This window comes from Lygodium microphyllum, chromosome 3 (assembly GCF_053477565.2).
Source record: "Lygodium microphyllum isolate KBCC chromosome 3, Lygodium_microphyllum_v1.1.10, whole genome shotgun sequence".
Taxonomy (NCBI): domain Eukaryota; kingdom Viridiplantae; phylum Streptophyta; class Polypodiopsida; order Schizaeales; family Lygodiaceae; genus Lygodium; species Lygodium microphyllum.
This window is the reverse complement of record NC_141137.1, coordinates 30669324-30693487: the sequence shown is the minus strand read 5'-3', so window position 1 is coordinate 30693487 and position 24164 is coordinate 30669324. Positions and strand designations below refer to the sequence as shown.

The 24164-nt window shown below is 47.9% G+C and overlaps 1 protein-coding gene across 1 annotated transcript in view; it reads left to right on the top strand.

Moving 5' to 3' along the window:
* The window catches only part of LOC148038190 (proteinase R-like), a 201946-nt gene that overhangs the window by 4952 nt on the left and 172830 nt on the right, over positions 1-24164 (top strand). The gene's annotated exons all lie outside the window — the stretch shown is intronic.

Below are 24164 nucleotides of genomic sequence, written 5' to 3'. Positions count from 1 at the left end.
GGAGATGGAAAACTACTTGAGAGCTGAAGTGCTAGCTGTTTTGAAGCTTCTCAACTGGCAAGGCAAATAGGAACAAAGGCCAATGTTGAATAGCATGGTCTGTGTGGGACTGGTTATTGTTGTTGATGCTCTTCTACCTGCAAGTGGGGCTGTCATGTCTTTTAGATCAGTGTTTGATGCTACTTTCATATTCCTAGAGGCTATTTCATTTTTGGGATTCCCTTTCGACCTCTTTACGGGCCATGCAACCTCTCCCCCCTTTGGACCAAGAGGCCCCTTGGAAGGATTGGATGATTAATGGTCGACCGCATGTGGGCCGTGCTTCAGTCAATCAGATATACCACTTGCTTATACATGATGATGATTGGCTTGCTTAGAAGGGAAATACCACCTGCGGTATCCAAAAAGGTCAAGCATGGTGGACATTTGTGGTTATGATAGGCTAGCTTAACAAAATGCCTTTTAGATGCAAGGTCTTCACTTGGTGAATGTTGATTGGTGCCCTTTCTCTTGCACAATGCCCTTTCTCTTGCTTGTGCACTCTCCAAGTGGCAGATTTCCAATGATTGTTATTTCTTTTGTCAGATATCTGTAGAAACCCTTGCCATTGGTTCCTTACTTGCTTGGTGATGTGGAAGGTCTGGTCACTACTATCGGCCTTTTGGTCCTGAGTGGTTGGGCTATCGATGCTTCCAAAAGACTGGGCCTTTAGACATCCCAAGTTCGTGGATCCTTCGTAGGATGTGAAAGTGCTCTTTCATTTCTTATGTTTTCGGGGTTGTTGGCACATATGGACTATGAAGAATACATTCATCTTTGATCTTCATCAGGAGTGCAGAGTCATATAGTTCGCTTGAAAGGACTTCTTCATTGGCAACTTGACATGGCTGAGTTGGCAGATATTCTCTCTAGATAGGATTTTCTTACTTTTGATCAGGATGCCTCAGATAGTAACTGTTGAGTCTGTTGTATCTGGTTTATGCACGATGGCTAGAGCCATCCTGCATCTTGTAATTTGTACTTTTTTCGTAATTAATATACCTACCTATTACAAAAGAAAGATTCACCTTGAGAGAGAGAGAGAGAGAGAGAGAGAGAGAGAGAGAGAGAGAGAGAGAGAGAGAGAGAGAGAGAGAGAGAGAGAGAGAGAGAGAGAGAGAGAGAGAGAGAGAGAGAGAGAGAGAGAGAGAGAGAGAGAGAGAGAGAGAGAGAGAGAGAGAGAGAGAGAGAGAGAGAGAGAGAGAGAGAGTCCTTCCGCTTCCCAGGATTCCGTGCGCACGTATACGCGCCGGAAAGAAATGGCCACTCCACAGCAGGCTGCGCGTCCTACGGCCCCGTCGGACCCCCGCAATCAGTCTCCAAGGAGAGCCTATACCGACGGCCCCAGAGGCCCACCTGCCAAGCTGGCGTTCGATGCCAAAGGAAATGTTATTACACCCTGGGATCGGCGTTATCCCCGCCCCTCTCCCAAGGCAGTGGATTTCCCTTCTACCTCCAAAGCAGGTCGCCAGAATTCTTTCGCAGTATTGGCTGATTTTCTGGATGAGGGTGTCCTGGATGCTCTTGCGGAAAAGGTGAAATCGAGGCAGCAGGCGCCTCGTTCCTGACTTCCTTCCTTGAGGATACATGAAGATAGCCACGTGGAATGTGCGAGGCATTTGCTCTCGCCATAAGCAACATGCCATGTGGACTGTCTTGCACGAGAACCAATGGGATGTATTGTGTGCAGTTGAGCACAAAAGTCACGGTGAAGCAGGGAAAGTGATAGATTGTCATGGATTCCGTCTCTTTTATGCAGGGACCCATGCTACGCACTACTCGGGCGTGCTGATGATTGTCCATGAGAAATATCAGCCTGTCCTTGTTAAAAATGATGTGCAGGGCCGTTTTCTGGTGATCGAAGTCTTATTTGAAGGAGAGATTTTATGGCTGTTGGGCCTCTATGCTCCGAATGATCCCGCATCCCGACGGGATCTTTGGTCCACTTTGCAGGGCTCCATGTCACTCGGCCGAAGGGGGTTCTTGATGGGAGATTTCAATATGTGTGTTGACTCTTCTCAGTCCACTTCAGGGCATTCGGTAATGGATACGCCAGAAAGCCAGGTGTGGAGTTCCTTTGCTTTGCACGTGCTCAAGCAAGATCTTTGGTCGTGGCTTCACCCTTCTTTTCCAGGGTTTACTTTTCATTCCGCACAATATGCAACTACCTGGTCGCGACTGGACAGAATGTATATCATGCAGAGCGATGATTTTCTTCCTGAGATGTTGGAAATGAAGGTCTTGCGGCAATATGCGTTGTCGGACCATTTCCCCCTCCAGCTTGAGATGCGGGCATACTCTATTGCCCCTTTTGTGCAATTCCTGGAGAGGCTCCCTTTACGTTTCAACTCCTCTTATTTGAAGCATTCAATTTTCCAGGGCTATATGCAGCAGCTGATTGAGAGGTTCTTATTGGACTTCGCCTCTGAGGGCTTGCCTTCATTTGCACGGCTGCTCTCTAATGTGCAGCGAGTTGCTCGCCAGTATGGGATCCATCATGCCTCGCTTTGCCACCGTCGTCGATATGCAGCAGAAGACTTACTGGCTTTGGTCCGTTCCTTGCTCCTGGATTCCCCTGATGATGATTTTCTGCTGTCTCTGGAGAGGCGGTTGGCCCATCTTATTCAAGTGTTTCAGTTGAAGTCTTATCAACAGGCTAAGCTGCACAACTTGACGGACACAATGCAAGATAGCGCCTGCCAGTCTCATAAGTTCTTTCGCGCCTTGCATGCTTCTCCGGCCCGCGAAAATATGACCAGACTCCAGGATTCGGAAGGTCGCATGGTCACGGATCCGCAGACCATTGTCACTATGTGCAGAAACTATTTTATGGAACTTCTTGATTCCTCTTCCTCGCCCTCTAGCCAGGTTACGCATGCCCGCGCGGTCTTCTATCATCTGGTCCGCCAGCAGGTTCCAGTTGATATGCAAGCCGCTTTGGAGACGGATATTTGCGAGGATGAGGTTATGGACGTTTTGTTGCGCCTGTCGAATGATAAAAGTCCTGGCTGGGATGGTCTCACTAATGAATTCTTTCAGACCTCGGCCACGCAGTTGGTGAAGCCATTGGTGGCCATGTTTCAGCAAGTATGGGAAACGGGGGTCATGCCCTCCTCATGGAAAGAAGGCCTTATCAAGCTAATTCCAAAGGTCCCTTCGCCGTCAAAGTTGCAACACTGGAGACCAATCTCTTTGATGGGCTCCATGTATAAAATCTACTCCAAAGTGCTGGCGAATCGGCTTCACAAGCACCTTCCAGTTATTGTGCATCCTCTCCAATATGGTTTCATTAAGGGCCGCAACATTTTGCATAATATCTTAAATGTGCAAATGGCTATTGACTATGCACGGCACTCCGGTCAGGAAGTGGTATTGATCCAATTGGACCTGGAAAAGGATTATGTGGACTGGTCTTTCATTGCAGACCTCATGTCGGCTATGGGCTTTGGTACCCGCATGTCCCGATTGATCTACACCATTAGTGCTGAGGCTTCTTCCAGAGTTATGCTTAATGGTGGAGTTACAGAGCCATTTTCCCTTGCACGTTCGGTCAGACAGGGTTGTCCTCTGAGCCCTCTCTTCTTCGCCCTGGCCACTCACCCGGTCCTTTCAATGTTATCCTCCATGGCAGCATCTGCTCAGCTGGCCGGCCTGTCTCTTCCGTTGGGTCAGCATTTCGTTAGCCAATCTTTGGCTGATGACACCTTTATGATTTTGCAGGCGGACAGGGACAACATTCGCAGGGCATTAGATGTTTGGACACTCTTTGGTCAGGCCTTTGGGCTTCGCATCAATGCCCTTAAGTCAGCCATTCTCAGTTGTACGGAGCCTGATCTACAGTCCTTAGGCTGGCAAGGCCAGGTGGTTTCCCGTGGCTCCATTGTCAGGCACCTTGGATACCCGTTGGGGGTGGATGTACGGCCAAAAGACCTACTGGAGTGGATTTCACACAAACTGGCCGCGAAGTTTATGTATTGGAAGTCGCAAGCGTGGCCATTCCATGTCCGCCTCAAAGTGGCCCAGACAATCATGCTTCCAATGCTAACATATTTCCTGCCTTTGTTGCCATGGACGCCTACTACTTTGAAGGCCCTCACTCATCCCATCCGTTTCATGCTGTGGAAGAAGGACTCACTGCAGGCCGGCATTTCCTGGATTTCCTGGTCACACGCATGTACCCCTAAGCGCATGGGTGGAGGAGCTATTTTGGATGCACACACTCATATGTTAGCTCTCCGTTGGTCCCTTTTCCGTGCCATGTGTGTGGACCATCACCCATGGACCATCATAGCCCGTTATTTTCTTGAGGACAGCGGGCTCCGCCATGGCAACACACGGCTTCGGGCCTCCTGGTGGCATGTCCTTAATGCCGACTCTCGTATTTCCTGTCCCTCTTCCTCTTTGTTACTGCACTTGGTCGGCTCTTGGAAAGCGGTACTCCAAAAGGCCCGTTGGCACCCAGTAGGGGACCGCTTGCAGACTAACTCCTTTCAGTTGGAATTGGAATTGTTGGCAGTATCGCGACTCCTTTCATGGGAAGATAAACATCAACTCAGACCAAGATTTAATCGCATAGCCCGTTTAGGTGTGACGTCGGTTGCGGATGCCACCCTTACCACTCGCAATGTCCTCCTATCATTTCGGACTGCTCGGCGACTCTTCAAGATCCCGCGTGGATACCGTGCTTTATGGGAGCAGCTTTCGTCGGAGCTTCAGGGTCGGCAACCCTTTCCGGCCTTGACTGTGGATCGCCCTTGGCAGGACTGGGACCTTGTAGGCCGCCTGAGTCTGGAAAAGGCCTCTACCAATCAGGTGTATCATCTTCTTGTTCAAGATCACCAATGGCTGGGAGAGAAAGCTAATACTGTTTGGGGACTGCGGAAATCGCTGTCATGGTGGCAGAAAACGCTGATGGAGGGCTGGCTAAATAAGACACCTTTCAAATGCAAGGTTTTTCTTTGGCGGGTAATGATTGGTGGACTTCCTCTGGCCTCGGCCCTTGCCAAGCGTCGCATCTCGAATGGCAATTGTTTCTTCTGTACCACACCGCCGGAATCGGCCCGACATCGTTTTCTCTCTTGCCCGCTCGCCAAGAATATCTGGTCGCTCTTGTCGCACATTTGGTGCGCGGTGGTGGGGCCCTCACTAACTCCTTTCGACTGGGTCTTTGTGCGCCCGAAGTATCCCGCACCGCCACAGTTGCATGAGAAGATCTTATTTCACTTTTTCAGATATTGGGGATGCTGGCACATTTGGACCACACGCAATGCTTTTCTCTTTGATTCGGCCTCTAATGTACCCCGACATATTGCCAGGCTTAAAGGGCTCTTGCATTGGCAGCTAGATATCATCCGACACTCCGACTTGCTCCCTCAGGAGGACTTGCATCCGTGGCATATGGCAATTGCCTCTGGGTCGTTGCCATGATTGGTGTATCCTTTTCAGTGCATTACTACGGGGCTTCCCCACACGTTGGCCTAGGGCCCTCGTGTATCTTGTAATCAGAAAAAAGAGAGAGAGAGAGAAAGAGAAAACCTCTTCACATGTTGGCTTTGTGTCATCATGTATCTTGTAATCCTGTAATCTTGTATTTTTTTCGTAATTAATATAATTACCTTTTACGAAAAAAAAAGAGAGTCCGTCCGCCTGGTTCCCTGAGAGCGCCTCCCTACCCTGTTCGTCCGTCCGCCTGGTTCCCCGAGAGAGCCTCCCTGCCTTGCCTGCGACCTGACCCTGCGACCTAACCCTGCGACCTGACCCTGTGCAGGAGCGACCTGACCCTGCGAATCTGCTCCATTTTCTTGCCCGACGACCCCGACCGTCTGTATAGCAGGCGGCTGCACTGCAGACTTCACCGTCAGACTTCACCGTTAGTCCCCCGTCTCTTCTGGCCTTCGAAGCCCCTGTACTAAGAGCGACCGGCACGCAGTCTTCTAGGTTTCTGGCACAGCAGAAAGAATTCTGTGATACAGCAGAGGGTCGGCCTCCGCCGTGTGAGAAACCAGCTTTCAGGGGTGCAGATTTCTAACTCAGCAGACAGAGACCTGTGCTGCAGCAAGACACACACAGAGAGAGAGAGAGAGAGAGAGAGAGAGAGAGAGAGAGAGAGAGAGAGAGAGAGAGAGAGAGAGAGAGAGAGAGAGAGAGAGAGAGAGAGACCCCTCCAGCTGGAGATGCAGGCACAATCTATTGCACCTTTTATGCAGTTGCTGGATAGGCTCCCTTTACGTTTCAACTCCTCTTATTTGAAGCATTCAATTTTTCAGGGCTATATGCAGCAATTGATTGAGAGGTTCTTATTGGACTTCGCCTCTGACGGCTTGCCTTCATTTGCACGCTTGCTCTCTAATGTACAGCGGGTTGCTCGGCAGTATGGGATCCATCATGCCTCGCTTTGTCGCCGTCGTCGATCTGCAGCAGAGGAGTTACTGGCTTTGGTCCGTTCCTTGCTCCTGGATTCCCCAGATGATGATTTTCTGCTGTCATTGGAGAGGCGTTTGGCCCATCTTCTTCAAGTATTTCAGCTGAAATCTTATCAGCAGGCCAAGCTGCATAACTTGACTGACACATTGCAAGATAGTGCCTGCCAGTCTCATAAGTTCTTTCGCGCCTTGCATGCGTCTCCGGCTCGCGACAATATGACCAGACTCCAGGATTCGGAGGGTCGCATGGTCACTGATCCGCAGACCATTGTCAATATGTGCAGAAATTATTTTATGGAACTTCTTGGTTCTTCTCCCTTGCCTTCTAGCCAGGTTACGCATGCCCGCTCGGTCTTCTATCATCTGGTCCGCCAGCAGGTTCCATTGGATATGCAAGCCACTTTGGAGGCGGATATTTGCGAGGAGGAGGTTATGGATGTTTTGTTGCACCTGCCAACGGATAAAAGTCCTGGCTGGGATGGTCTCACTAATGAATTCTTTCAGAGTTCGGTCACGCAGTTGGTGAAGCCATTGGTGGTCATGTTTCAGCAGGTTTGGGTAACAGGGGTCATGCCCTCCTCATGGAAAGACCTCAAACTGATTCCAAAGGTCCCTTCGCCGTCAAAGCTGCAACACTGGAGACCAATCTCTTTGATGGGCTCCATGTATAAAATCTACTCCAAAGTGCTGGCGAATCGGCTTCACAAGCACCTTCCCGCTATTGTGCATCCTCTCCAATATGGTTTCATTAAGGGCCGCAACATTCTGCATAATATCTTAAATGTGCAACTGGCTATTGACTATGCGCGACACTCCGGTCAGGAAGTGGTATTGATTCAATTGGACTTGGAAAAGGCGTTTGATTATGTGGACTGGTCTTTCATTGCAGATCTCATGTCTGCTATGAGCTTTGGTACCCGGATGTCCCGATTGATCTACACCATTAGTGCTGCGGCTTCATCCAGAGTTATGCTCAATGGTGGGGTTACAGAGCCCTTTGTCCTTGCACGCTCAGTCAGATAGGGTTGTCCTTTGAGTCCTCTTTTCTTTGCCCTGGCGACTCACCCGGTCCTTTCAATGTTATCCTCCATGGCAGATTCTGCTCAGCTGGCAGGGTTGTCTCTTCCTTTGGGCCAGCACTTCATTAGCCAATCTTTGGCTGATGACACCTTTATGATTTTGCAGGCGGACAGGGACAACATTCGCAAGGCATTAGATGTTTGGACGCTTTTTGGTCAGGCCTCTGGGCTTCGCATCAATGCCTTTAAGTCAGCCATTCTCAGTTGCACGGAGCCTGATTTACAGTCGTTAGGCTGGCAAGGCCAGGTGGTTTCCGGTGGCTCTATTGTCGGGCATCTTGGATACCCATTGGGGGTGGATGTACGGCCAAAGGACCTGCTGGAGTGGATTTCACAAAAACTGGCGGCAAAGTTTATGTATTGGAAGTCGCAAGCGTGGCCCTTCCATGTCCGCCTCAAAGTGGCTCAGTCAATTATGCTCCCAATGCTAACGTATTTCCTGCCATTGTTGCCATGGACGCCTACTACTTTGAAGGCTCTCACTCATCCCATCCGTTTCATGCTATGGAAGAAGGATTCACTGCAGGCAGGCATTTCATGGATTTCCTGGTCACATACATGTACCCCTAAGCGCATGGGTAGTGGAGCTCTTTTGGATGCAGAAAATCATATGCTAGCTCTCCGTTGGTCCCTTTTTCGTGCCATGTGTGTGGATCATCACCCGTGGATCATCATAGCCCGTTATTTTCTTGAGGACAGCGGGCTCCGCCATGGTAACACTCGGCTTCGGGCCTCCTGGTGGCATGTCCTTGATGCTGACTCCCGTTTTTCCCGTCCCTCTTCCGCTTTGTTACTGCACTGGGTCGGCTCTTGGAAAGTGGTGCTCCAAAAGGCCCGTTGGCACCCGGTAGGGGACCGCTTGCAGACTAACTCCTTTCAGCTGGAATTGTTGGCAGTATCACGACTACTTTCATGGGAAGATAAACATCAGCTCAGACTGAGATTTAACCGCATGGCCCGTTTAGGTGTGACGTCAGTTGCGGATGCTACCCTTGCCACTCGCAATGTCCTTGTATCGTTTCGGACTGCTAGACGACTTTTCAAGATCCCGCGCGGATACCGTGATTTATGGGGAAAGCTTTCGTCGGAGCTTCAGGGTAGGCAACCCTTTCCTGCCCTGGCTGTGGATCGCCCTTGGCAAGACTGGGACCTTGCAGGCCGGTTGAGTCTGGAAAAGGCCTCTACTAATCAGGTGTATCATCTTCTCATTCAGGATCACCAATGGCTGGGTGACAAAGCTAATACTGTTTGGGGACTGCGGAAATCGCTGACATGGTGGCAGACAACGCTGATGGAGGGCTGGCTGAATAAGGCACCTTTCAAATGCAAGGTCTTTCTTTGGCGGGTAATGATTGGTGGTCTTCCTCTTGCCTCGGCCCTTGCCAAGCGTCGCATCTCGAATGGCACTTGTTTCTTCTGTACCACAACGGCGGAATCGGCCCGACATCGTTTTCTTTCTTGCCCGCTCGCCAAGAATATCTGGTCACTCTTGTCGCACATTTGGCGCACTGTGGTGGGGTCCTCACTAACTCCTTTCGACTGCGTTTTTGTGCGCCCGAAGTATCCCACACCGCCACAGTTGCATATGAAGATCTTATTTCACTTTTTCAGATTCTGGGGATGCTGGCACATTTGGACCACGCGCAATGCTTTTCTCTTTGATTCGGCCTCTAATGTACCGCGCCATATTGCCAGGCTTAAAGGCCTCTTGCATTGGCAGCTAGATCTCATCCGACACTCCGACTTGCTCCCTCGGGAGGATTTTCTTCCTTGGCATATGGCAATTGCCTATGGGTCGTTGCCATGATTGGTGTAACTTTTTAGTGCATTACTACGGGGATTTCCCACACGTTGGCCTAGGGCCCTCGTGCCTCTTGTAATCAGAAAGAGAGAGAGAGAGAGCGAGAGAACTTCTTCACCTGATGGCTTAGTGTCATCAACTATCTTGTAATCAAGTAATCTTGTATTTTTTCGTAATTAATACAATTACCTTTTACGAAAAAAGAGAGAGAGAGAGAGAGAGAGAGAGAGAGAGAGAGAGAGAGAGAGAGAGAGAGAGAGAGAGAGAGAGAGAGAGAGAGAGAGAGAGAGTATATTAACGTCTCTAAAAGGCCAATGTGGCCTATGAGACCAAAACAGTACATACAATGATGATGGTGTGTTTCTCATCTAGAACGAGAAGAAAGATGAAGAACATGCCTATAAGACTGAAAAGGAAATGAAATGAAATGAAATAGTGTCCCATAAAGGGAAACATGTCAGTGATCTGAAAGTGAGAGTAGAGAAAGGAAAACCCTCCATCAATGATATGTCTGTTCTCTAGGGAAGTGTATCTCTGCATAGCTAAGGCGTCTTGGCATCTGTCTCCTGTGGCGCTCAATGATGGCTTTAATTTGTCTGTAATGTGGATGTCTAGGCCTTCGTCCGGGTGGACGTGGGCGCCTAGACCGGCTAAGTGCCACTGCTCTATCCAAAGGGACACCTACAGAAGATGAGGTCCAATGATGATGTATTCCTGTAGGCTGTGTGGCAGTAGTAGTGGTATCTGCCATATTCTGTCGTGTATCCATGAAAAAGTCAGTGACTGCTCTCTGTCTATGTGAGCCGAGCTGTGGGGGCCTCCTACTCCGTAGAATTGTTGCTCTGCGCCTCTGGAGCTCCAAGAGGAAAAATCCCAAGCATCTCTGATCCTCATACTGCATGATCCGTCTCAGGGGTCCAAAACCCTCTCGAAACAGACAGTGGTATCTACCTCGTATGTCGTAATATACAGTGCATCGGCAGATGTAGTGTTCCTCTGTCTCTGGCTCTCTGTCGCATAGTGGGCATATGCGTTCTTCTGTCTGTATACCCTCCCATCTGCCTGTCTCAATCCTCAGGTGGTGGGATGAGGTGCGGATCTGACCAATAGCTGTGCGTAGTCCATGAGGCAGCTGTGTGTCCATGTAATTGGGTCGGGTGATGAAACCATCCTCAGATACCTGGAGGAAGTGGATCTGGTAGTGTGCCATCCTCGTGCCATGGGGCGAGGGGGGTCGGATCCAGGTCTTCTCCGTATCTAACTTCAGTATGTCTGCTCTGATCACATGGTTTAGCTCTGATCGGCTTAGGTCAAGTGTAGGGCAATCCAGGCTATAGTCAAAGGGGGGTAGTCTGTCAATCTGCAGACCATGTAGACGCATCCATGTGCTCATCTGAGCATACCAATAGTGTCTGTCACCGTCTGCTGCTAGTTGTCTAGAAGAGGCCAGGGCTAGCCGTGGGTATCTATCTTGGGGGAGCTCCCATAGTCTATGTATGAAAGTCACTGCCTGAACCAAGGCCTCAGCCACCATGGGTGATGCCCCCAACTCAGCTCTGATAATCTCATGTGGGGTCGAGCTCTTCGCTCGTATCATGCGTGAGATCATCATGACCAGTGGTCTTTCCATATGCTCCCATCCATCATAGTATTCCTTCTCTGGTCCATCCTGGTCTCCCAAAGGCTGTCTCCTCGTGTGAAACAGACTCGGACCCCAAATAGCTGCCCCATATAGGAGTGTGGGTGTAACCAAGGTGTCAAAAAGCCACAGTTTGGTGCGCGGCTCATGGAATTGTATGTGAGCACATTGCCTCTCCAATGCCCCTAAGGCTGCATATGCTTTTGCCAAACGAGCCTCTGATGTCTCTCTCCAAGAGAACTGTGGTCCCTTCAATGTGACCCCCAAATAAACATACTGCCTAACCATCTCCACTGGCTCTCCGTCAAAAGTAAACTGGTGCTCAGCTCTTGTCACCCAAGCAGCTGAAGTGTTAAATACCATAACTTTAGTTTTCCCAAGGTTCACCTTAAGATCTCTATCTCTGCAAAAAGCTGATAATGCATCCAAGTGTCTATTTAGTCCCTCAGGTGAGTCAGATATAAGTACAATATCATCGGCATAAAGCAGTAATGGTATCAGCACTCCAGCTAGGCTGGCTCCGGCCCCACCTGTCCTATCCACATATTCTGAAATTTCATCTATATACAGCCCAAAAAGTGTCGGTGAAAGTGGACAGCCTTGTTTCACCCCAATGGTGCTATTGACTGTATCTGAGATGCCCTCAGGTGTTCGTACTCTGCCTGTCACTGTCTCATATAGGGCATAGATACTCCACTGTATCTCTACGGGCACATCAATGTTTTGCATTCTTTTCATGAGTCTAGCACGTGGCACTGTGTCAAAGGCCTTGCGAAAGTCCACAAAACAGCAATAGATCTTTTTCTTGAATGCCTTGCCTTCTTCAATGATTGCCCTCAACGTAAAGATATGGTCTAGAGTTGTATGTCCCCTCCTGAAGCCAGCCTGGCCTTTTGACCTCAGGCCATGCATCTCGGCCCATTCACTCAACGCTTGTTCCACGATAGAGCCATATATCTTGGCCAGCATGTGTCCAATCATGATAGTTCGGTAGTTACTAGGTAGCGCGGGGTCTCCACTCTTAAAGAGCGGCACAATAATATGGTCTGACCAACAGGTTGGAAATCCCTCACAAACTGCCCTATTAAAGATGTGAGCCAGCGTTGGTGCCAGAATATCACAGGCATGCGTGAAGTGTTCAGCCACTAAACCCTCATGGTCTTGGGCTCTTCCATTTTTCAGCTTCCATATGGCATTCCTCACTTTTTTTTCTGTGAAAAATCTGCAATTTGCTGGTCTTGAGGTTGAGGGGAGTGGCATAGGCTCTTGGCCAGGGATATCATAGAGTGTGCAAGCATATCCATGCCAATCATCCGGTCTAGTAATTTGTAGGGGTGGCTGGCTCTCATGCATCTTTTTCCACGCTCTCTTGCTGTCCTGCCCCAAGAACATGGAATACATTTCTGTTTCTAGTCTGCTCAGGTATTCCTGCTTCTTTTTGCGTACCAACCGTCTGAAGAGTGTTCGAGCATGCTTATGGGTGCATATACCAAGTGCCAGCTCTCGCTGAAAACGTGCTCGTGTCTCTCTGCACTCATCATCATACCAGCCATTGTGTGGAGCATTACCTCGTGGAGGTTTATCTGACGGTGTAGTGTGTGGGAAAGCGTATGCTGCTGAAGTGTGTATTATCTCGGCCAACTGTCCTGTAAACTCATCCAGAGAGGCCTGTGTGTCTAGCTCCCTCAATGCATCTCGCACAGTAATGCTGTATATGTGTGAGGTCGCTTCCACAAAATCATAGCGTGGTAATTTTGGTATATGTGACTGTGCTTCATGTATATGCCCATATTGCATTGTGAAAGCTAGAATAGCATGGTCTGCTACTAATCCAATTGGTCTGTCCGAGATTTCAAAACTTTTTATGTCAGGTAGCAAGTTGGGTGATCCAATCAAATAGTCCACTGTGCTTGACCCCTTCTTGTTATTCCAACATGTGAAGCCATTAGATCTTGGCCACTGTGGTAGCCCGTTAAGGATGGCCAAACCATGTGCACTTCCTAGTGCCAGTAGGTGTGTTCCATATTCTGTTATCTCTCTATCTTGGGCTGATCTAACTAATCCCACTTCATCTAATGCAATATCTCTGAACATCTCATCACTAGTGTCAAAGAAAGCAGATTGGTTGTTTCCTGTGCGTGCATTAAAGTCTCCTGCTAGTAGAACATCCCCAATTCTCATGTATCCCATTATGTCCTCATATAGTGGTGTATACGGGGATGCCTCTTTAGGGGCAAACTTAGAGTATGCAGGGGGAAAATAGCATATGGCAATATACATGTCGCGAGTTCTGCTTGTACGTAACCTGATCCACATGTATCTTGCCTCTACATCTCTATGTACCACTTGGACTGTATCTCGGAGCTCTTCTCTAAATAGAATTGCCACACCTCCTGATCCCCTCGTCCCTCCAGGCCGTCTAGGCTGAGGGCGATATACACTTTCCCATCTGTATCCATATACATCAGGTAAACGGCTGTCTTTACATTGATGTGTCTCAGTATACATAGCAATGTCTATACCTTTGAAAGTATCCTCAAAATAACCTACATCTGTCTTAAGGGAGCCATTGCAATTCCACAGTGTGAACTTCAGGGTCTCATAGGCCGCGCACCGTCATGCCGTCCTTTTCTCTGTGATGATGACTCTTCCATCTCTGTATACAGCCCATTTACCTGCTTTCCGTGCCTCTAGAACACGTGGCATATTTTCCCTCCTGTGGGCTAACTGGGCTGGGGTGAGGTCTTCATCTAGGTAGATCTTTTCTCCTTTGAGAGCGATCCTCTTAGAGAGGAAGGCTCTCTTCTTTCCAGGTCTCCAAACTTCAAGATGAGGACTTTTGTTTTTGTGTCAGCCTTCCCGACTCGCCAAGCCCCAACGATGGGTACATTTGTAGCTCCAATTTTGGTGGCAAGAGCTGTAGCATCTTCAATTGGGGAGCTTTTCTCGTCTAGTCCAACCACTCTTACGTGGAGTGCGCGTACCCGCCTTTTTGCCTCTTCTTCCAAGGTGGCATTCATGACTTCCACTTTGTTGCCATGCATTCCTTTGTTCTTTTTTGCCACATCTATCCATTCTGCATTTTCTTTGACGGTATTCTCAACATTCTCCATTTTCTTTTGGGTGCCTTCCACCACACTTGCATAGGTGTGCATGTCCTTTTTTAAAACATCCATTTCTTTTTGTAGTTCCGGTGTGGTTTGTGGTTCCTTTTGTGTGTCCAGTTTCTTTTTGCATTCGTCTAGTTCTTCTTGTAGATTAGAGATCAATGAGTCTTTCTCTGCCATACGTGCATCCAAAGTTTGCATCTCCTTTTTTAGTTCTTCCATCATTTCAGCTCGAACCTGCTCTTGTATGTCCTTTTCCATTTCCTTCCTCATGGTACGTATTTCAGCACGGAGTATGGTCAACATCTCCTCATATAGTGTTTCATTAATTTTGCGGGATGTCTTCCCATATCTACTCGACCCTGGAGAGACATTCCAATCTCGGGTTTTACGCCCATAGGTTTTGTATCTCGTGTTCTTTGGCGGTGTATGAAACATTGTCTCCATGGCTGGTTTTGTGATTCCTTCATTGTCAGTTTCTTCCATCGTAATTATAGTATGCGCTATAGCATAAACTGTTTACAGTCTGGGTAGAGTAGTAAGCCAGTGACATAAACTATCACTCTAGCATGAACTAGAGACAGTATATCATAGACTGTCAATGTGACTGCATCATAAGGTATGACTGTAACATGAAATGTTAATGTGCGTCAGTTTGAGATCCCGTAGGTTTCCAGTCCACACAGCATGCAAGGTTCACATCAGTCTGAGTATATCTGCAATCTCAGTGTATTCACAGCGTCTGCATTCATATCAGTCTAAGAGAGTGTCTGCAATCTGGGAGAGTGTATGCATACGTCACTGCTGCCACGATACATTCACAGTGTCTGCATTCATGTCAGTTTGCATCCATGTCAGTCTGAGAGAGTGTCTGCAATTTGAGAGAGTGTCTGCATTCGTCACTGCTGCCACAGTACATTCACAGTGCCTGCATTTGTGTCAGTCTGAGAGAGTAAGTGCAATCTGAGAGTGTCTGCATTCGTCACTGCTGCCACAAAACATTCACCCAGGACACAGCAGACAAGCCAGCATTCATGTCATTCTAAGTACATTCGTGTCCTGCAGGACAGTGGCTGTCTCCTTGTGCAGAGACGTGACCTTGCAGAGTAGCTCCCTGGTGGCGGCACTCACGACAGTCCCGCCCGTCAGACGCCCGTCAGACGCTCGTCCACGCCCGTCAGACGCCCGTCAGCACGCCCGTCAGCCCGCCCGTCATTCGCCCGTGGGACACTCACCCGTCAGATGCTCGCCCGTCAGACACATTCGCCCGTCAGACACGCTCGCCCGTCAGACCAGCATCCCGTCACGCACGCCCGTCAGACCAGCATCCCGTCAGCACGCACGTCAGACCAGCATCCCGTCACGTCACGCACGTTGTAGAGAGAGAGAGAGAGAGAGAGAGAGAGAGAGAGAGAGAGAGAGAGAGAGAGAGAGAGAGAGAGTGAGGCCTGTGCGCCCTGTGTTCCACCCTCCTGCCCCTGCACTGTTAGGGTTGTGCCTTGCCGCATGCCCTCTTGGGACAGGTCGCGACTGCGGCGGACAAGGTTGCGTCTCCGGCTCTTCACCGCGCGTCAGTCCTCCTTCGAGATCCAATCGTGATACAATATGGCTGGTCTGGATTTGGATTTTATAGACCAAACGGTGGCAGTGCTTGGTCCGGATTCTGATACTGAGGAACCTGAGGATATGGTTCCGTGCACCGAAGAGATGCCCCCTGGTCCTGACATCCAGCCTGCGGGTAAACGTACCAAGCATACTTCGGAAGAGACAGTGGATCATCAGGATTGTTCCTATGCTCAGGTTGCTTCGGATTCTATGGACTCTCAGGATGTTGACTAGGAGCATTTGCTGGAATTTGCCAATACTCTGCTTGGCGATTATGTTCAACATAATCAGGAAGTCTTTTCTGACTCAGCACCTGACGATGTTCTGGAAGCCATTGTGGACCCGAAAACTGTCCTGCGCTCCTTTTCGGTGTTTTATGATCACGCTGTGATACTCTTCTTCACTGGTCGAATCCCACTATTTTCCTGTATTCGCCAGTGGCTGCATAGTCTGCTACAAGGGGAATGTGTTGAAGAGATTTTTGTTGGGCCCCGAGGTTTTTTTGAGGTGAAGTTGAAATCTGAGACGCACCGTGCTGCTCTCCTGTCTAAATTGCCTTTGTTTTTTGATCATCGGTTGGTCCATGTTGTACCATGGCGCCCAATGACAGATTTTCAGCGTCTGCTGCAACGTGAATGCCCTGTGTGGGTTGAAGTGGAAAATTGTCCGGCTGTCTATTGGCCACTGTTGAAGGACGCTATGGCCGCTGTGGGCACTGTTTTGGTTCCTCCAAGTCTAAGGGCTGTGAATCGCAACCGGTTGTGTATGTTATGGGACACTGCAAGGAAAAGGCCTGCTTGGTTATATCTCAATTGCTCTGGCATGCATCCGTTACACTTTCATTTGAAATGGGGCAATTTTGCAGGACATGCTTTTCCTGTGGACAATTGGGGCATTTTATGGCCGAATGCCCAGAGCAACAACACACTTCAGATGCTGGCCATGTTGCGCTGCCCATGGAAGATATGGTGTGTGATGCTCCATCGCTCGATGCTATCCACCCACCTAAAGTTCTGGACAAAGGTAAACAACAGGTTTCGGGTCTGGATTCCCGTGCCACTGACTGGGTTGAAGTACGTGCACAAAAAGGCAACAGGGTTGTTGCTGGCATGGAGAATACTGTGCCTACTATCTCACAAGATTCCATGCGTACCTATATGCACAGGAAGGAAATGTTGTCTTCAGAGCGCTCTGCTCCTGCTATGGTTTCCTCTCCCCCCCGTCTTCAGCCCACCAGGAGAATGTATTCGGATCGTCCAAAGGGTCCACCTGCTAAGCTGGCTTTTGATACCAGAGGCAACGTCATTACCCCGTGGGATCGTCGTTATCCCCATTCCATCCCCAAGCTAGCAGATATGCCGTCTATCTCCAAATCTGGTCCTTAGAACTCTTTTGCTGTGTTGGCGGATTTCTTGGATGAGGGAGTCCTGGACATTCTTGCAGAAAACGTCAAATCGAGGCAAGCTGTGCCTCGTACCTGATTTTGTTTTGAATACACATGAAAATAGCCATGTGGAATGTGCGAGGAATTTGTTCTCGCCACAAGCAACATGCCATGTGGATTGTATTGCATGAGAATCAGTGGGATGTCCTGTGTGCTATTGAGCACAAGAGTCACGGAGAAGCTGGAAAAGTTGTGGATTGCCATGGCTTTCGTTTGTTCTATGCAGGGACACAGGCCATGCATTATTCGGGTGTGCTCATGATTGTACATGACAAATATCAGCCTGTTTTTATTAAAAATGATGTGCATGGCGCTTTCTGGTGATTGAAATTTTATTCGAAGGGGAGATCTTATGGTTACTTGGCCTCTATGCTCCGAATGATCCTTTATCTCGCCGGGAGCTTTGGCAGACTTTGCATACCTCCTTGTCACTTGGCAGACGGGGCTTCTTGATGGGGGATTTTAATATGTGTGTTGATTCTTCCCAGTCCACATCGGACCATTCGGTAATGGACGCACCGGAAAGTCGTATGTGGCATGAGTTTGCTCTTGCTGTTCTTAAGCAAGATCTCTGGTCGTGGCTACACCCGTCTTCTACAAGGTTTACTTTCCATTCTGCCCAGTACGCAACAACATGGTCGTGGTTGGACCGCATATACATCATGCAGAATGATGATTTTCTTCCTAAGATGCTCGAAATGAAAGTGTTGCAGCAATATGCCTTGCCTTGTTGGACCATTTCCCTCTGCAGCTTGAGCTGCTTGCACAACCCATTGCACCTTTCAAGCAATTTCTGGAGAGACTCCCTTTGCGTTTCAACTCGTCTTACTTGAAGCATGCAATCTTTCAGGGCTATATGCAGCAATTGATTGATAGATTCTTATTGGACTTCTCCTCTCAAGGCACTGCTTCATTTGAAAGATTGCTCTCTAATGTGCAGTGGGTTGCTCGGCAGTATGGGATCTATCATGCCTCTCTTTGTCGGCGGCGTCGACAAGCAGCAGAGGACCTGCTGGCTTTGGTTCATTCTCTGCTGGTGGACACTCCGGATGATGCATTTCTGCTAGCACTGGCAATGCGGGTGGCTGATCTTATTAAAGAGTTTCAGTTGAAATCGTATCAGCAGGCCAAATTGCAACATCTGACGGAGACTTTGCAAGATAGTGCGTGTCAGACTCATAAGTTCTTTCGAGCTCTCCATGCCTCTCCTGCTCGGGAGAATATGACCAGACTCGAGGATGCAGAAGGCCACCTGATCCTTGATCCGCAGACTATTGTACATATGTGTAGGAATTATTTCTGCGACCTTCTTGGTTCCACTTCTCCACCTTCAGCCCAAACTACTCAGGCCCGTTCGGTTTTTTATGACCTGGTCCGCAATCAGGTTTCGCAGGACATGCAAGCTACTATGGAGTCAGATATTTGTGAGGCAGAGGTTATGGACATTTTGTTACACTTGCCCAAGGATAAAAGTACGGGTTGGGATGGTCTCACCAATGAGTTCTTTGAGGCTTTAGCTACCCAACTGGCGAAACCATTGAAGGCTTTGTTTTAACAGGTGTGGGAAACGGTGATCATGCCTTCCTCATGGAAAGAAGGACTTATTAAATTACTTCCAAAGGTTCCTTCGCCGTCTATGTTGAAACATTGGCGCCCAATTTCTTTGATGGGTTCTATGTATAAAATCTTTTCCAAAGTAATGGCGAATCGGCTCCATAAGCATCTCCCTGCCATTGTGCACCCTCTCCAGTATGGTTTCATTAAGGGCCGAAACATTCTGCATAATGTATTAAATGCGCAACTGGCGATTGATTATGCAAGGCATTCTAATCAGGAGGTCGTACTGATTCAATTGGACCTGGAAAAGGCTTTTGACTATTTGGACTGGACTTTCGTTGCTGAACTTATGTCTGCTATGGGCTTTGGTGCTCGGATGTCTCGTCTAATCTACACCATCAGTGTTGCGGCGTCTTCGCGAGTCATGCTGAATGGAGGTGTTACTGAGCCATTTGTCCTTGCCCGCTCTGTCAGACAGGGGTGCCCTTTGAGCTCTCTCTTCTTTGCCCTTGCGACTCATCCAGTTCTTTTGATGTTATCTCATATGGCAGCTTCTACTCAGTTGGCTGGATTGTCGCTTCCTTCTGGACAGCACTTCATTAGTCAATCCTTGGCTGATGACAGCTTTATGATTTTGCGTGTGGACAAGGATAACCTTCGAAAAGCATTGGATGTTTGGGCTCTCTTTGGTCAGGCGTCCGGCCTTCGTATCAATGCGTTCAAATCAGCCATTCTCAGCTACACGGAGTCGGATTTGCAGTCCTTGGACTGGCAGGGTATGGTTGTTTCTCGTGGCTCCATTGTTAGGCATCTTGGGTACCCTTTGGGTGTTGATGTTTCCCCAAAGCAGCTTCTGCAGTGGATTTCTCAGAAAATGGCGGCAGTCAATTAGGTTCCAAGATTGAGACTTGGACTCATAAAGACATTCTTGTGTAGTACTGACAATGACACTAGTACAGAGTAATTAATGCCTAGAGGCAACAAGCTTTGCTTCCTTGTGCACTAACATAGAACACATGTGACTCGGAGTACCTTATGGGCTATTGCTGGGCCATGTGGTCAGTTCAGTGGGAATAGCAATTGACCCTGAAAAGATGATCAAAAAACTATTGTAGAGGCAGTTTTTACAAGAAACAAACACCAAACTCAAATTTAGAGATTTCCTTTTTGTCTGACTTCAATTTTCTCAGGCAGTGCAGCCCTTTTTCCTAAAGCACATCATTATCATAACCATGGTTTCTTCCATAAAAAATCATCTAAGTTTCTGTATTGGAAGTCTCAGGTCTGGCCCTTCCATGTTCGCCTCAAAGTAGCCCAGACAATTGTGTTGCCAATGCTCACATATTTCTTGCCATTGCTGCCCTGGACTACTACGACTCTGAATGCTCTTACTCAGTCTATTCGTTTCATGCTATGGAAGAAGGATTCATTGCATGCAGGTATTTCCTGGATTTCTTGGTTGCATGCGTGCACCCCCAAACGCATGGGTGGAGGGGCTATTTTAGATGCCCAAACTCACATGTTGGCACTCCGTTGGTCTCTTCTCCGCGCCATGTGCTCGGATCATCATCCGTGGGTCGTTATAGCCCGTTATTTCCTTGAGGATCATGGGCTTCTGCATGGCAATACCCAAATCCGGAGTTCTTGGTGGCATATTCTTAATGCTGATTCGCGGTTCTCCAGTTCTTCTTCATCGCTGCTTACTCATTTGGTATGTTCCTGGAAACTGGTCCTCCAAAAGGCTCAGTGGCATCCAGTGGAGGATTGCGTAGCTACTAATTCTTTTCAATTGGAATTGCTGGCAGTCTCGCGATTACTTTCATGGGAAGGTAAACACGAGCTTAGACCACAATTCAACCGGATGGCACGTTTGGGCTTATCTTCAGTCGCAGATGCCACCCTTGCCAGTTGCAATGTGCTAATATCATTTCGTACAGCTAGGAGGCTTTTCAGGATCCCTCGTGGATATAGGCATTTATGGGAACAGCTTTTGAATGTGCTAATATCATTTCGTACGCCCCTTTGATTGGGTTTTTGGGCAGCCCAAATACCCCACTCCGGCACAGCCACATATGAAGCTCATGTATCACTTTCTTCGATATTGGGGCTGTTGGCATAATTGGACCATTCGGAATGCTTTTCTTTTTGATTCCGCCTATAATGTTCAGCAGCATATTGCTAGGCTTAAGGGCCTCTTGTATTGGCAGCTAGATCTTCTCCAGCATTCTGACATGCTCTCTAGGGAGGACTTGCGTCCCTGGCATATGGCAATTTCCTCCGCGTCTTTGCCATGACTTTGTAACTCGTAGTATTGGAACCTCTTCACATGATGGCTTAGGGTCATCATGTATCTTGTAATCAAGTAATCTTGTATTTTTTTCGTAATTACTACAATTACCTTTTACGAAAGAGAGAGAGAGAGAGAGAGAGAGAGAGAGAGAGAGAGAGAGAGAGGATCTTTTAACTTCTCTAAAAGGCCAGAATGGCCGATGAGACCATAACCAATACAACTGGTATCATCATCTCTCATTAGAGAAGAATAGAAAAAATTTATGTGTAGGTCTACATGGTAGATTGGAATGAGAAGTATGGAAAACTGAAAAAGCTGGAAAAACTAAGTTTAAAAAGAGTGTAGAGGATCTCCCCCTCAGTCTATGGAATCCACCAAGACTTTGCAAGCTGTCTCTGACTGAGTCAGCATGGCAATCTGCATTTGTAACGAGCAATCGTGATGCGAATGTGACACATATGGGCATGCCTATGTTGCTGAGTTGGTGCTCTAGGGCATCATGCTCTGCATAATGCATAGCTCTGTCAATTGTGATGCTGCGTGATGATGTCCCTCGATGACGCCTATCAGTAGGAGATGTAGTGTCTGGGGTGGCAGTAGTTGGGGGTTCAAGTGCACTGAAAAAGTTTGTAATTGCTCTCTGGAGGGGTGGATGAGGTTGGGGTCGCATCCTATCCCGTAACAATACTGCTTTGCGCCGCTGGAGCTCCAATAAGAAAAGTCCCAAACATCTTTGGTCCTCATAGTCCATCACCCGTCTTAGTGGTCCAAAGGCCTCCTTAAAGGGACAATGATAGCGTCCTCGAATATCATAGTATATAGTACATCTACAAATGTAGTGCTCCTCCATTTCTAGTTCCCATCCACAAAGTTGGCACATCCTCTCATTGGCTGCAACATGGCTCCATTGACCTGTCTCAATCATCAGTTGATGTGAGAGGTTCGAATCTGACCACTAGCAACTTGGGAGTCCATGAGAAAGTTGAGCATCCATGTATCTCGGCCTCACTGTGAAACCATCATGAGAAAGCTGCAAGAAGTGACATTGGTATTGTGCCATTTTTGTACCTAATGGGAAAGGGGGCTTGGACCAAGTCCTTTCTGTCTCCACTTTAGTGATGTCTGCTCTTATCACACTATTCAGCTCTGCATGACTGAGACTCAAAGTAGGGCAGTCAAGGCTGTAATCGAATGGTGGCAGTCTATCTGTACTCATGCCATGTAAGTTCAGCCACGTGCTTATATGTGCATACCAACACTCTCTATTTCCTCTGTTGCAAGCTATCTTGAAGACTCTAGAGCTAGTCTAGGATATTAGTCTTTAGGGAGCTGCCATATCCTCTGGAGGAAAGTAATTGCTTGGAATAATGTCTCAACTACCATGGGTGCAGTGCCCAATTCTGCCTGGATAATCTCTTCTGGTACTGAGACTTTTTCCCTTATCATACGTGCTATCATCATGACCAATGGTCTTTCCATATGTTCCCAGCCATTATAGTATTGTGCTTCCGGTCCATCACAGTCCCATAAGTGGCATTCGTCTAGTATGATAAAGGCTTGGGCCCCAAATGGCTGTCCCATAGAGTAGTGTGGGCATAACTAAAGTGTCAAAAAGCCACAATTTGGTACAAGGCTCTTGAAACTGTATATGTGCACACTGCCGCTCTAGAGTCCCCAAAGTTGCATATGTCCGTGCAAGCCTAGCCCTTGAAGTCTCCTTCCATGAAAACTATGGCCCTTTGAAAGTGATCCTGAGGTATACATATTTTCTAACCATTTCCACAGGCTCACCATCATACATAAAGGGATGCTCTAAGCGTGTCACCGAAGCTGCCGAGGTGTTAAAACCATAAATTTAGTCTTTCCAAGATTAACCTTGAGACCTTTATCTTCATAGAATATATGCAATGCATCTAGATGTCGTAGTCCCTCAGGTGAATTTGAAATAAGCACCATATCGTCTACATATAACAAAATCGGTATCAGTACCCTAGCCAAGCTAGCTCCCATACCACCCCATCTCTGTATGTAATCAAAAATCTCGTCAATGTATAGTCCAAACAGCAAAGGAGAGAAGGGACAACCTTGCTTTACACCAACCGTGCTAGACATTGAGTCGGTTGTGCCTCCAGGCACTTGTACTCTCCCTGTCACAGTTTCATACAATGCATAAATGCACCACTGCCTATCCTTTGGGACCCCAATGGCTTGTAACCTTTGCATGAGTCTTGTACGTGGTACAGTATCAAAAGTCTTGCGGAAATCCACAAAACAACAATAGATTTTTTGCCTCCACGATCGTCCCTCCTCAATCAAGGCCCTTAGCGTGAATATATTGTGAGAGAGGACGGCAGGATCGAAGCTCAGCACAGAAAACAGTAGATAGTAGAGAGTGAAGCACGACACCCAATGCAATAGACTCAAAGAGTGTAAGTTGAAAGTACAAGGTACAACCCTTAAACCTTAGGGTTGTAGGGGGTATTCACACCCAAACACGGTAAGTGCTTGTAAGTGTGTCATAAGCACATACGAAATAATACCATAAGTTTGGGGGAAAAAACCTCTCCTACCGAGAGTAAAAAGTGCCCCAGTGTCCTACTGATTACCGACACTCCTATGTGAGCGTAGGCGTAAGTGAGGCGTGAGTGAAATACCCAACAAACCCCCCTGGAGTGAAGAGTGATCAAGAGTACAAGGATCATCTGCCACCAAAGGAGATCAAATTTAAAGCATGACGAAATGCTTCAAATTTTTCACAAGGAAGAGCTTTGGTGAAGATGTCAACCACATTATTGGTGGTAGGACAATAGACAGGGCTGATATCACCTGCATGTAGCCTCTCTCTGACAAAGTGATAATGTATCTCAATGTGTTTTGTGCATGCATGAAACACTGGGTTCCGTGCCACTGCAATGGCACTCTGATTGTCACTGAACAAAGGAGTAGGCTCCGTAACAGATACATCCAGATCAGCTAGCAAGCGTCTAATCCATATGCATTCAACTGTGATAGTGAAAGCTGCCTTGTATTCAGCTTTACATGACGATGTGGCAACAGTAGACTGTTTCTTGCTAAGCCAAGATATACAAGACGAGCCAAGAAAGAAACAATTGCCACTAGTGGAGTGACGTAAATCATAGTCACCAGCCCAATCAGAATCACTGTAAGCATGTAACTGCAG